We start from the raw sequence: 14,406 nt of genomic DNA, 5'->3' as shown, positions 1-14,406 counted from the left end.
TACCTTTTTATAAAGTGTAGTGTTGTAAGGTCAGTCCAAAATATGATACTTTTTCCTTTCTAATGGTAGCTTTCACATTATTTCAATCAGGTCACACACTGGAGTAAGGTAAGGAGCCACACGTGAAAGCATAGTGGCACCTGTCCTCCACAAACAGCAGGATAGGCAAAATGCTGAAGCTGTATCGAATACAAGGGTTATTCTGAGTATGTTAAACAGTAACTAGTGATGCTCTTATTTTTACTGTGTGAAGGGTTAAGAAAAATTCTACAGATTTGATTATAAATAGGCTGTAGATGATTTATAAAGAGCTGATTCTTCAGTGAACTCTCTTCGTATACACGGAACCTGGCTGATTATTAACATGGTATCATCTCAGAGCACGGTCATATGGCTGGCTATAGTGCCTTGAATATAAAATCAAGTTTCCTTAACATGCAGCAAGGCACATAAGCCCTTGCCTAGCTTTAAGCACTCAAGTAGGCGCATTTACGCCACAGACAGCCTTAAATATAGGTGCTATAAGTGCTTTTACTGAATCAGGGCCTGCGTGTGTTCACATCAGAATTTCTCAATTTGGGTGTGAGCAGCAAATGAACCAAACAAAATATGGAAAGCCTTGCAGCCAGAAAACACGAAAATCAAATTTTGGTCTGCATAAAATTCTCAAACAATCAAAAGGATGAAACAGATTATTACTGATATTTTGTGTAGCCATTGTATGTAAAGAGGATTATGTAACGAATAAAAGATAAATGCTTTCAGTTAAAAAAAAAAAAAGAAAAGATTTACATGAAACTGGAAACTTATTACCATATGAAAGTTATCAGTTCATATACTCCATACCAAATGTGCTTGAAGCATGATTGTCTAAAATACTTAAAAATACATGATCGCACTGAAGAAAAAGCATTTATAATTTAAATTAACATAATCAGTGCTTGTACCTGTAAGTAGTCAATTTTGCTTTTAAGTAATTTTAATTATTAAATAGAGTTAAGCTTACATTGCAAGGAGGTTTCTGTAAAAACAATGGATACAAATAAGATTATATGGTATGTTATAGTTAAGAAAGATTAACTGTCATTTACTAATTAAGTTTCTTTATACCTAGCAGTCTTCAAAGAAAATAGGTAAGTCTTCTTTTTGTCAGTGACCATCTCTATCATTAGTGTTCTGATTTGTAGTCTTCCTCATTTCAGAGATTTACTCTGGATATGTTAGCTCTAATATCACAACGGTTTGAACCAATAATAAAATGAAATAAGCAAACACAGCAGTGAGGATTTTAAATGAGAAAGAAATAAGACTTCATAGCAGATAGTGTAATAGAAGTTCCCCTGAAATCAATAGGCATTCACACATGGAGTAACTCTACTGGAACAGGACTCTAAATAACCCTGTAATAATTTATTTGGCTAGAGAGTCAACTGAACACCTGTAAACTGCTATTCTGAAAGAGCGAAGGCATTTTTCCAATGAAAATGTAGAACACCTTTGGTTTTGTATTCCATAGCTTATTCAAGAAAAGATTTAAAGTAAATTTTAATGGAACCCGTGAAGGACACTCTCAGCTTTTGGCTTACGAGTCACTGTAATCGCAGGATTTTTCAGAAGCAGCTTGTTAACTTAACATCTATTTCTTACTCTAATCGATGGAATAGTTGGAATAATATATGCAAAGATCTATGAAGTGTCAGGAAAGAGCCAATATACTTGACTTCTGCAATATGCATGTACTGAATAGAGCAGGTCAAACCGTTCATTATATATAACTGATTTGGGATTTAATCAGGTTTTCTATCTGTGAATTATCCATGACCTGCTAATGATTTTTTTATATGAATGTGTGTGTTTTATGTAGTTCATCAAATAATCTTACAATCATATTAGGCTTGTAGAATTTTGCAAGTGCTCCTCTGAGTATAATTTGCAGAATGAGATATTCATGTTGGTTACCGAAGTCACATGAAAGTGTATCTATCCTGTTATTTGTTGACCTAATGTTTGCAAACAAGACCACTGGACTAATTGGATCTTTATAAACAGAGTACTAATTAAGAATAAGAGCAAGCATAGTGAATCTTAAATCCTTTACAGTCTGTTTTTTGTACTCTTTTGTACTGAAAGAGCATCATACATAGCAGAATACTACCTGCACTAGAAATTTAAGCTCTTTCCTGAGCGAGAAGGCATAAGCTAGATTTTTGAGAAACCTTCTCAATACCTAGCCCCTATAAGCAACAGCTGCTTTGGAATCCTTCCTCTCTGAGCATGGTAAAGCTGCTTGTGAAGCAAAACGGTCAGTCAGATTTTACAAAGATGTTCTTGTATTATATTTAGTATTGCTATTCCTAAAATATTTTTAATAGGCCTTCTCTGGCCTGAATGTAGAATTCAAATATTTAACAGCTTCAAAAGACTTGAGTTGTCTTTCTCTTTTAAGGTCTCAATGTGCATGTAGTCACACTTCAAACTATTTTCTTCGTATCTATAAAACTTTTTTTACTGAGTTTCTTAAGGAAATGATGGTTTAAGACCTCTCTGTCTCTGCATCACTCTCTCCAATAGCTTTTGAACCTAGCCAGCCCATTTCAATCAGATTAGAAAGAAGGGTTGAACTCTCAACATTCTTAACTATTTTTTTTTTCCCAGAATAGGTAAATGGAATGCAAAGTGAAAAAAAGTTACCATCTCCAGTGAAGGAAAGTCTGGTAGCACTGACGTGTTATCCTGTGTGGCAGCAGCCAGCTTGCTGTCTTATGTGCAGTTTTGTGTGTGACGATTGTAAGAGTCAGGATTTATTGTGGTGTTCTGAGAAGGCCCTGAGGGCATTGAGCTGTATCAGACTATGCTTCATTAGCTCCATGGTTGAGGGAGGTTTTGTTTGTTTTGTTTTGTTTTTAAATGAAAGTCAATATTCTCAAGTGTCCATTTGAATATAGCAACAAAGAAAAATCTCATTCTATTGCATGTTTCGTGATTAAAAACTAATTCCTACTAACGTCACTACTCTCCCAGTTTCTGATTTCATGTAAGGAGGGTGAAGTAAATATGTTGGCTAATGGAATATGACTCTAGAGGCCAAGAGAAACACAGGATACCTGAGAGATAGTGCTCAGATGTCTGGATACATCCTCCCTGCTTATCCTTTACTACTCCACTCCTCACGTGACATGGGATATTTCCAGAGGGTATCTGTACCTTCTTGTACTACCGGAAGTGTGTTAATGAGGTTGGGAAAATGAATTTTCAGTTCTGTTCAAGAAAGGAAAAGAAAGATAGAAACTAAACTGTCTATTTATTTGCATAGAACAAACTGTTACTTTAAGCAGAATTTCTGAATTAATACATTTAAGATTGGGTAACAATAATTTGAAAAATATAAGTCCTCTGCAAAGAAAGAGAGCAGTGGGGAGAGAAGACCATGGGCTGAAATTCAGTTTATGTGCTTGTGAAACATAGTCACTTTTGGCTTCTCTCCCCTTACCTTTCTGTCTGAATTCTGCTGGCTTAAATTTGTATGAAAGTGTAAATCCAATCTTCACTTTTTAGATGGGTGGTTTATGCCCAAATACCAACACATTTCTGCAGCAGCAGTTTCTTACGTAAGTGGAAGGGCAAGAATAAAGTTCTGTACAATACACTGCACACAGATCCTTCCCAACAACAGCAGCTGGTACATTTTCTGCATAGAAAGAGAACATACTGCATAAGGGAAAGTTATGAAAAAATGAGACAACTATTTTAAAAACATTAGAAGTTTGTAATGGCTTTTAAAAGTAGGTTATGGATAAGGAACATAGAGAAATGCTAACTACTCAGAAATGTCTTAGGGAAAAGCATCAGCAATAGCAGGATTTTGTAGGAATTTTATTTCTAAAAGATTAATTTTCAGGACCAAAGTCTATTATAGAAAAAATATTTAAAATCATTATTATTGGGTTACAATGAAGGCACATCTTCAAATCCTTCTTGATGCAGGCATTAGGAAAAAGTGTATTAGATGATAATATCAACACCTTCTTTAATGATTTAATAAATAGAGTAATGGGGAACAGTTGCTTTATTTCTGAGTTTGACTTTCAAAAGATGGTGAAGTAGTTTTACTAGGGTAAGAGTGTACGATGTTTGGTGACATCCTACCTGTGTCATAAAACAAAGCTAAGCAGACAGGGTTTTTTTCCATTAAAATAGAAAAGTTAAACAGAATACAAGTGTGAAGGATTCTTTCCTCACTACACTGGAGGCTAAGCCCTAATTCTGCCACATCCTTGAGGTATGTCGAATTGTAAAGCAAGTCTATGTGATGACAGGATGGCTGTTCTTGGATCCCAGGAAGTAGAGGGGATCAAAGGTTACATGGAAGATGATCTTTATCTGAATGGTGGGAAGCCACATGCTTTCCCAAGTGTTTATGGAATTTGAAGCTTTATAGTTTACTCAGACCTCATGCTCCAAAGGAAAGGGTAATAAACATAAACAACCTTCTAAGTTTAATCCTTTTGTGAGTGTCTCGGTGTGTGGTTACTTTACTGCATACTGGCTTAGAGAATGCATGATATCGCTGCTGTATTAAAGGAACAAAAATTATTCTGCTATTTCTCTTGACCACCTGGGATTAACAAATCCACATTGTTTTCAGATGAAAATATCTACTTCAAGGCAACTCAGCAATCCTTAACAGCCCCTTTTCTCACCTTCATTGTTCTGCCAAACCGGCTTTCTCACGCTTATCCATGTATTAGCTCTCTTACAGCCATCTATTCTTGACAACGTGATTGCTTGCAGTGACTGCTTCCACTGTGGGTAGTTCTGGTAAAGAATATAAATACCTGCAAGGTACATGCTGCAAACAGATCCTTGGGTAACTAATCTATGATCCTGTGCATTGTTTGTGGTGAGTTAAATTGCTCAAAAGTCATCCAAAATCACACAATCAGAACAGCAAACTGCTACTCAGACCTGTAAGCAGGCATCTCCATTTGCACCACCTCCACTCCAAAGAACTATTTCCTAATGGTAAGTGCTTCTAACCAGCTTCTCTAAAGCAGGGAGCATGCATCTATTTCTAAAGCAGAGCCAGGTAGGAGTGACAGTCGTAGAGCTGCTTCTTTGCTTCATACATATTATCTTTAGTACTAGGAAAGCGTTGTGAATCATAAAGTAATCTGAGTTAGACTGCAACTTCAACAGCAATCTTAACTTTGCCCTTGAAGCTGATCCACTATGTAGAAAAGGATTCAGTAGTCATAAGAAAAGAGAGCACAAGTGAGACCATGACTCACATAGCTTTAGCATGCCTGCAGAAGGAGGAGTGTTAGCATCTACTCTCTGCTTACTGCAGCGTTTGTGCAATCTACATTCAGCAATCAGTGGCTACAAGGCAGAAACAGCCCAGAGAGAAGGCCTGAGTTATTGAACGAAAGGTTACTGAATGCTATTTTCGCCATCTTTTTGTTTTTTAGGACAAAGGGGAAGTGTTGGTACTACTTGGCATTAGCACTTTACTATAGGCATTTTAATTTAACCAGCAAAATTATCTAGCTAGGCTTCTGCAGTTGTCAGCAGAGAGACAGTCTCTTCCTGAATACAGTTCAGGGCCTGTTTGCTTTTTGCTTTGAATTGCCTTTTTCACTGACTGCTAGGGGAGCTTTGCCACAGAATCTGTTTGCCAAAGTAGGTACCTACACACCCGCTCACCAAGTATCCAAGCTGGTGTGTTTTAGCTGTACAGTGAAAAACACTGTTGGATTCGGCCCCTTGTAGGCACAGGGGGGATTCCCTGCATGCTGGTTTGCCTTAAAAGTGTCAATTCCTTTTAAGTGAGGCAGTTCTGGGCATAGAAAGCATCTGTCAGATTAGGAAACAGTAGCAATTTGTAAGAGAACACAGCTTAGAAATCCAACATGGAATATACCCAGGCTCTAGGTACCTTCCTGTTAGGCAGGTGCTGAGTTGGGGATTTCAGGACCGTAGCTTTGGATTTGGTATTTCTGCCTTAATTCCATAGCGGGAGCCCGAGGTTGTTCCAACTGACTTTGTGTCCTCTGATGTTTCAAGTTGGTAATCTAAATTATAATGCTAGAATGCCTGGACCCAAGCTATCTGAAACCAGTAAGTATCCTTTATTTTCTTACTCACTGTTTCATGGCTGCTGATACAGGCGTAGCTTATTGTGATATAGATCCTTCAGCTCCTGATCATGCCCTAGGAAGTTAAGAGATAAAGTTGTTGAGTGCTTTGTGATGTGCCGCGCTGTTTGCTTTAAGATATTTTATCTTCTGCATGTGAAGCAAGCCAGACTTTCCAAACAAGGAAGGGAGAGGGAAGGAAAAAGATGTTAATTTGAGCCTTGCTAAGAAACTCAGATAAATGAATGTGTCAAATAGAAAAGGACAAAATTAATAGGAAAAGGCATTAGATTTTCAAGGTTCTCAGAGGGCATTAAAAGAGTAGAAGTGAAAAATAATAAAATTATAAGAAGTGCTCAAGAATGTCTTTAAAATATTAATTGGGTGCTAAAAGTGAATGGCACATGCACAATACTTCCTCTCAATAGCAGTAACCTGAAACGACCACCTTCTGTCTCTGGAAGCCTTTAGAGTGCTCTTCCCCTTTGCAGCTCCTTTCCTTTGATACACGTTGACAAAAGAATCAACGCCTGTGGCTGCTCGCAGTCTGTGATCTATTTTTTAAGAAATGGCATTTGTTCCTCTGAATGGCATCCTGCTGGTGTTTGCTCAAACCTCTTGGCTGGCTGCTGGTTATTTCATAAGTCTAGAGCTCTCCTGTTGGTTTGGTGGAGACTCAGGTTGGTAACAACGATGCTTTTACTCCTTTTTCATTCACCTGCAGCTCTTGGGGTCATACTTGCTTGAACGGAGCAATGGAGTCTGGTTGTAATGTCACTCAGCAGGTTATACCCACATGGCATTGAATTCATATTTGAAAAAGGTCAAGAGATTGGGTTCACGTACATCACAGCACTGTATGCTAATAGACTGATAACTGGCTGCACCTCTTTGCTGGCTCCCTCAAGTTGAATGCTCCACCACACATGTTCTGCCCAGAGGTACAGAGCAGTGACAGACCCACCTGGGAAAGGAAAAGAGCAGCTTCCTTCTCAGATGATATTCTGGGTGTACAAGGGACAGGATAAATTGCGCTCAAAATAAAGCTGCAAAACTCAAGGGCAAAGAAAGTAGGTACAGTGAAATATCAATTCTTTCCCTGTACGCTCTGCCTCAATTGTTTGGGACTGCAGGAGAGAGTGATTCAGATCCAGGAGTTAGAAAGCAGGAATTTTATTTGTTGAGGGTATGATGTAATTGGAGAGGAGATTTTTAAATAATGCTTTCGGTTAAAACTGAAAATTGGGCTTAATACACTTTGTAGTGTATGTGTCAAATCCTTAAATCATCCCTTATGCAAGACTTTAAGTGAAGTATCTTGTTTAGAGAATTTGCATCTCTTGAATTGTGTCTTCAGGTAATTTTTAAAAGCTAGCTACAGGAAAATAATTTGAATGGAATGTAATACCTCAAAACAAGAGGTTTGGGGTTTTTTTGTGTATCATTAAGTATTCAGGAAAGAATAGATTCTTTTAATTTACAAAAGCTGCAGAACTCAATAGACATTTATGAAAAGGTGTTTGCTCTAAAACAGTATTTTTCCCATTAAAAAAAAAAAATTAGGTTATATCTGTGTTGTTCTCATTGAAGGTTGTTTACTTGTGCAGTTCGCCCACTGCAGTTGTGTGAGTTCACATGGCAGTGTGGCTTCTTTTGTTGGTCAGACACAGGGCTAATAATGAGAATAAATGAAGAACAGCTATGAGAAAATATCAGACACTATCATCAAGTGTGAAAGCCATCTTTATATTGGTTTTTTTATGGGCTGTTTAATTAGAAAATTTTTAGCAAAGTATCATGTTAGACATAAAGCTACATTGTTCATCTTTTACTCACATGTATCTGAAGTTGGGGAACTTTTGCAAACATAGATGTGGAATGGAAACTTAAGAAGGATTGGTTAAAACTGACAAGGCATGACAGAACAGGAGGAAAAACTTTAAAATTGGGTTGTATTTGTATGGTCCATATGAGAAAATTAAGTGAAAGACTGTTAAATTAAAAAAAAAAAATTAAATATTTACCCACTGGATTGCTGCTATTAGATTGGGGTGAAGATAATACCTGTCCATGGAGAAATGTGACAAGTAACTAAAAAAAAAAAAAAAAAACCACCACCAAAAAAACCCCCCAAAAAACCCCGCACCATGAAAAGCATTAATATAGTTAGTCTTCTCTTTGTTGACTGAGAAACAGTTGAAAATAATGATAGTTGCTTGGACTATATGGTGATTTCTAGCATTAGCCCTCAAATCACTGTACAGAAGCAGGACTCCTACTGTCACAGTTTTAAGATGAAACTGAGCTCTAGAGAGGGCAAACAGCTATTGAGGCGTAGTGAACGTACCAATATGTGTGTTGGGTCCACAGCCGGTGTGGTGCCACCTGTCCCGGCTGCCATATTTGGTGGTTTGGAAGGGGGCTGGAGCAGATCGAAGAAAGCCTCAGCACAGGGAGGACTGTTATTTGAAGAAGGCATCTGAAAAGTTATTTGTAAAACAAGGAAGATGCATTTGAGCTGCTGTTGTAGCTGAGTTTGAGTGATGGGGAGCGGGGGGGCAGTGGAAGCGGGAGGAAGGGAGGGCTGATGCGAAAGATTTTCTAAATCTTTCCCTAGAGCTGTGCGATATCTGCTGAAGCTTTTATGCAGAGAGGTGGTAAATCGCTTCCTCTAAAAGACGACTACTTTTTCAATAGAAGTCAAAACAAACCCAAATTCTCTAAGTAATTAGAAATAAGATGTTATACTGTTACAGACGTGGAATACTGTTACAGCTGGGGCCCTCCGGCAGCCCCGTGAGCCCCATGAGGGTGGCCCACAGGCTGGCCCTGGCTGAGGTGGGAGGTAGCTGCAGCGGGGCTGAGGTGAAATGGCGCCCAGAGAGCAGGGGTGGAGGGGAGGCCCCAGGTGAGGCTGCTGAGGCGCACTGTGAAGGTCTGCTGGTGCCCTCAGGACCCTGGCGGCAGTATGGGCTGGCACAGGGGCGCAGGTCCCTCTGGTTTTGTCCTTATGGCTGGGAAAGGGAAGGCCCATGGGTGCAGGTGAGGGGCAGAGGCCATGTTGGATGGTGGGGAGGGAAGGGAGGAAATAGCAGAGTGGGTCCCAAGTTCACGAGAGGTGGTTGTGGGTTTGGTGGCCACTTGCGCTGATGTCCCCTCTTATCTCTGCTCTTTAGCAATGAGGAGCCTCACTCTCTGGTCGTAAGTGCATAAATATTTCCTGATGACAAATATCAGCACTGGCATGAGTACCACTATGTCTGGGCTTGCTCTGTCCCCTGCCAGCTTGCAGCACCACAGAGTAGCCCAAAATAAACTGCAGCTCCTTTCCTGCCCTCCCTGTCAGAGCATAGAATTATTTCTGTATGTAGGCCAAACAAAATGCAATTAGCTTGGGGCTGCTGTCGAACACTTATTAAAGCAACTTATAAATACCTCCATTCGTTCCCCCCAACTCCCCAACTTCTACTGCCCCTGCTAAAACTTTGTGATTCTCTCTCCATTTTGCAGGCCAAGTAATGATTTTTTCAACAATAATGTATTTAACAAAAAAGGTGTTTGACACTGGATTTATATGTTCCAAAGAGGAGCGTGCCTACAAGTTGAGGATTAGTCACTTAAGCTTTCTGAATGCAATTTAAATTGCAAATGTAAACTATCAGAAGGAAACACCTGTAAGTATTAAATCAGGCAACTACTGATTTTCAACCAAATCAATAATTTGTAACAGGACAATGAATTTGTACCATCCAATCAAAACAAATAAGGACTATCTTCTTATTATCATAAAAGCAATAAAAAGACTTGCACAGCATTCTTTAACTAATTTGTCTTTCATTCTGCACCATAAAGATAACAAAGTGTGGTGTTCTTTGAGAACATATTGTTTTACTCTATGTTTTTCATCACTATAGTCTGGAGTATATTGTTTTTTAATTTGCTGATGGAAACCATCAATTAGAATTAGCTTGAGTGCTGTGGGAGGATAACGACAATAGATATGAAGGGAACAGAATAGTATCTAGCATAAATTAATGATGCATTTATTGTGCATCTCATTAACTTGGTGGCAGGGCTTATTCTATGAGTAAATAACTTATAGTTGTATCAAAAGCTGGGAGAGTAGGAGGATTTGGTTAGGGAACCATCTAATTATAGTCACTCATCTTAGAATGAAGGACTCTACTTCTTTGATAAAAATCTGATTAAAAGAAACAATATTTCTCCAAATGTCAGCATTTTATGTACAGTTACAGCCTGTGCAAAAATATTCTGACACCCATGTCATTTACTGAGTCTGTCTAAGGCTTGCAAAGCTTTCTGTAGGAAAAAAAAAATCTTTGACGAAGAGGAACTGCCTTAATACCTTCTATAACTTAGAAAAATGCTTTCCATTTTGGAATACTACAAGCCTATATATCATGCATTTGTAACCATTTCCAATTGAGAAAAAACCCTCTCCCTCATTATGCATCCCAATCATCTAATAAAATTTATTATGCTAAGGTTTTGATTATGCTGGTTTTCTCCTTCTCAAATCAAGAGAGTTATCGTAAAAACTGTGATACCTTCAGCTATAACCAGCAATTATCATCAGGATAAAGAGGGTGCCAGACTTAAAGCTACTATCACTGGCAGCAGTGAAAACTTGTTGCTCATCAAAGTCTGAAAATATCCACATACCTAAGTAAATGTCTGTTCAAAGGTTTTTTTCCTTGTGGACACATAGATGAATCCTGGACACTTAGGACAGTAAGACAATTAGGAAGGGAATGTGGATTCTCCCGCAAGGATGGGTGCAAAAAGATAACTTTATTTTCATGTACAAAGGTATTTAATGTACATCTAAATGTATAGATAGGTATTTTAGTCATTCTGTATGTTTGTTTTTAAATGGCCTTAAATATTAAGATTTTTTAAATTTGAATTTTCTCTAAATGCAGGAATCCAGAAAAGGACAGTGAAGTTGATTCTGTGGGTGTGGTTGGTGGTGGGGTGTTTTTGTTTGTTTTGGGGTTTTTTTTCCCCACAGAAGTGGCTTTATCACCAATGGAAAAGATATTAACTATCTACAATGTGTTCTCTGTCAATCACTAATACTGTGGCACTCTGAATTCACTAATGTATAGTGATGTTTCTTAATCTCATGAAACAGGAAGAATTTTTGAAGATTTACTATCCAGTTGCAAAAAAGAAAAAAAAAATATTTTAAGTTGTGTAATTAAGTCAGCCAGAATGAATTAAAACAGATCAACGGAGAGCCCTTGTGCCATCCACTGTACAGTAGGTATGTAATTTCTAATTAAAGTTTAAAATGTAGTTCACTTGTACTTGATATTTAATTTATAGCTATAAGCAAAATATGTAATCTAACAGTAACACGAATAATTTCTCTGTGAAGGAATCTGCCCACTTAAAATTATGGGAAAGAGGAAATACAAACACAAAGGTTGCTTTGTTCTCTTTCATAATAAAAATAAATATTTCAATATCTTGTTTCACTTTCAACTAAATTAAAATTTTGTGTGACAAGAGCAGGTGAGTAATTAAGGCAGTAATAGTCTTTAAGTTGAAACTTGCAAAACATAAAGTCTGAAATATGTGAGAATTCTATGCAGGCTGACAATTTCTGAGCATTGCCTTTGAAATTCGACTGTTATGCCAGAATTCTGACTCAATGATGAAGAAAATGATCTCCTCACGGTTGAGAGTAATTTAATCAGGACTGTAAAATTTGGGTCTGGCTTACCCAAAAGTAGTCAGCACTTTGTAAAGCCAGCTAACAAATTCCTTAACTAGAATAAGATTTATTTACTCATTCATTCGAGTGTTTAACTGGAATTAATAATAAAAAGGAAAAAAACCCCTCCCCTAGGCCTATCTGGATATATACAGAGTGTAATTATTTTAATAAAAACAACAGAACAGAACCAATTTAGCAATGTATGCTATATTTATCCCTCTTGTGGAAGGAAAAAAAAAACCACAACCCCGTTCTGAAATATCCCATCTGGTCATTTAGAGGGAACAAAATACAGGTTTGTATCACTTAAAAAATTAAATCTGAGAATGTAGCATTTCCCCCTTTTATCAGGAGACATATTCAGCAACACTAACTCTGTGGTTGGAGTATGAAGGATCTTGAAGCACTGTATGAATTTTTATTATGTCTCGAAGTACTTCTGAGCTTATAGTTTTATCTCACAAGCTATGTACTGTATATATCTGAATGGAGAGCTTTGTTCTTATTGGGTTTCTTGGTGGTGGGAAAGGATATGCTTATTTTATGGTTTTTGTGCTAAGTATGTCCTGATACTGGATGAACAATAAGACTCGTGTTAAAAAAAAAAAAAAAAAAAAAAAAAAGAGATAAAATATCTGTAAGCATTTTTTTTTTTTTTACTGTTGTTGCTTCTCTGAATGTCTTGTCTGTCTTGCCACTGTAGTCTGCTAGATCTAGGAATCAGCTGTATGGCTAGCATTTTGGAGAGAGTATTAAGTGTGGGATTTGTTCTTAATGACCCATATATAGAGTCCTCTGTAAAATGTAGGATATATCCTTGGGAAGGAACTGTAAAAATGTAGGAACTAAAATTTTAGCAATATGATCCAACCTTGCCAATTTTTTTAGTTTTTTTTTTCTTTTTCTTTTCTCTTTCCCAGAAAGTCTAATTAGGGACAAAAACCCCCCAACCTGTAAATGTCGAGTTTTAAACTTTTAAAAACTGTGAAATATGAAAGGCAGACTATTTTGATAACGGGCTGTGTAGAAGAAAGAGAATAAATAATGAGAGCTCTGCTTAAAGTGGCAGACTTGGATTCAGTGTCTTTCAAGCAATGACAAGCAGCACTGACTTCTTGTTATTTATTGACAGAGGAGGCTGGTGACCATTAGTGATGCCTTTTCACAAACTGAAGCAACCTTGGTTTAATCATTAATAAAGCAGTGCTATATGTCTACCAATACAAGATCATAGCTTTAGTTTTGAGCTTGGACATAGCCTAATTTGAGCAAATGGGTATATATTGTAAAAAAGGAGGAGAAAAGGGGGCAAAAATATTAGAAACTAGCCAACATTTTCAGTGAACAGATACAGAAAATTGCCTGCAGATGCTCAGATACTTCACCACTGAACTCTGAAGGCAGTGGAAAAAGATACCAATCCCATACCAGCAGGTTCCTGTCACAGAAGAGTGGTACAATTTATTCTCTCTCGAGGCTTGAGAAATATGATCACGCATGGAAATCTCCTTAGCACAGACAAATTACACTGGTGTAAAGACGGAAGAAAATGGAACAGAGAGTATGTGATTTTTCCTGGTCGGGTTGTGTGAATGTGACTTTTGAGATGCCATTGACACAGTATTCCAGCTGGGACTAAGAGTTCATAGGTGTTTCTCTGAAATTTGGTTAAAAATCAGACTCTGCTTAACAGGAATTTGTCTTGTTTGTTTCTATCCAGTTATGTAGACCAGATACTGTTGAGAAAGAACTGCCATGTGTAGTACAGGAGAGCACGCTCTCAGCCAGGCACCAGTACATGTTTTTGAGTGCCACCTGCTGGCTTTTTACCTTTTAGCCATTCATAGATACGCAGACATTTTTCTGAAGGTGTATGTACTGTTGTGTCAGGTGCCAGTTCCTGAAGATAGCCTTGGAGAATACAATTCTTTCATGCCTGTCAGCTGTCTTAAGGAGATGCAGACCAAAAGACAACAACAGTGTATGCGTTCCAAGGCTTTCCTGGTATCCACATTTCACTGAATAAAACTCTAGGCATTGCTGCTCATCTTTGCTCTTCTATTCTCTTGACAGAAAGGTGCAGTAAGGGAAACAAACAAACAAATTAAAAAAATCATGAAAAATATACAATGGAGTTTATTATTCTGAATAGGAACAGTTTATATTGAAAGCATGCTCCCTGCATCTGTATGTGAGAGAGCTCTTGGCGAACTATCTATCTGCCCAGTGTCCAGGTGTCACTAAGTAAAATAAGCAGTAGAAGTCATGCTCGTGTTATTGCTTCTCTAAAGGACTTTGCTTTCAGGATCCTATCCACCATTTGTGCATGGCGTGTGTGCTCTATTTGAAAAAGGAGAGAATAGGCACATCATAAAAATGCATTTTGTGGAAATCTAGGTCTGTGATAGCTATTTGGCCATAACTGCAGTCGTAACAACACGATTGGGATGTTGATAAAACAAAAGAGAGATTATCCTTTGTAACGGTCTGTTCTGAATAGACACTGTGTTCCACTGTGGATGGGAAGTG

Source organism: Grus americana, chromosome 4, assembly GCF_028858705.1.
Source record: "Grus americana isolate bGruAme1 chromosome 4, bGruAme1.mat, whole genome shotgun sequence".
NCBI lineage: Eukaryota > Metazoa > Chordata > Aves > Gruiformes > Gruidae > Grus > Grus americana.
This window is presented reverse-complemented; position numbering follows the sequence as displayed.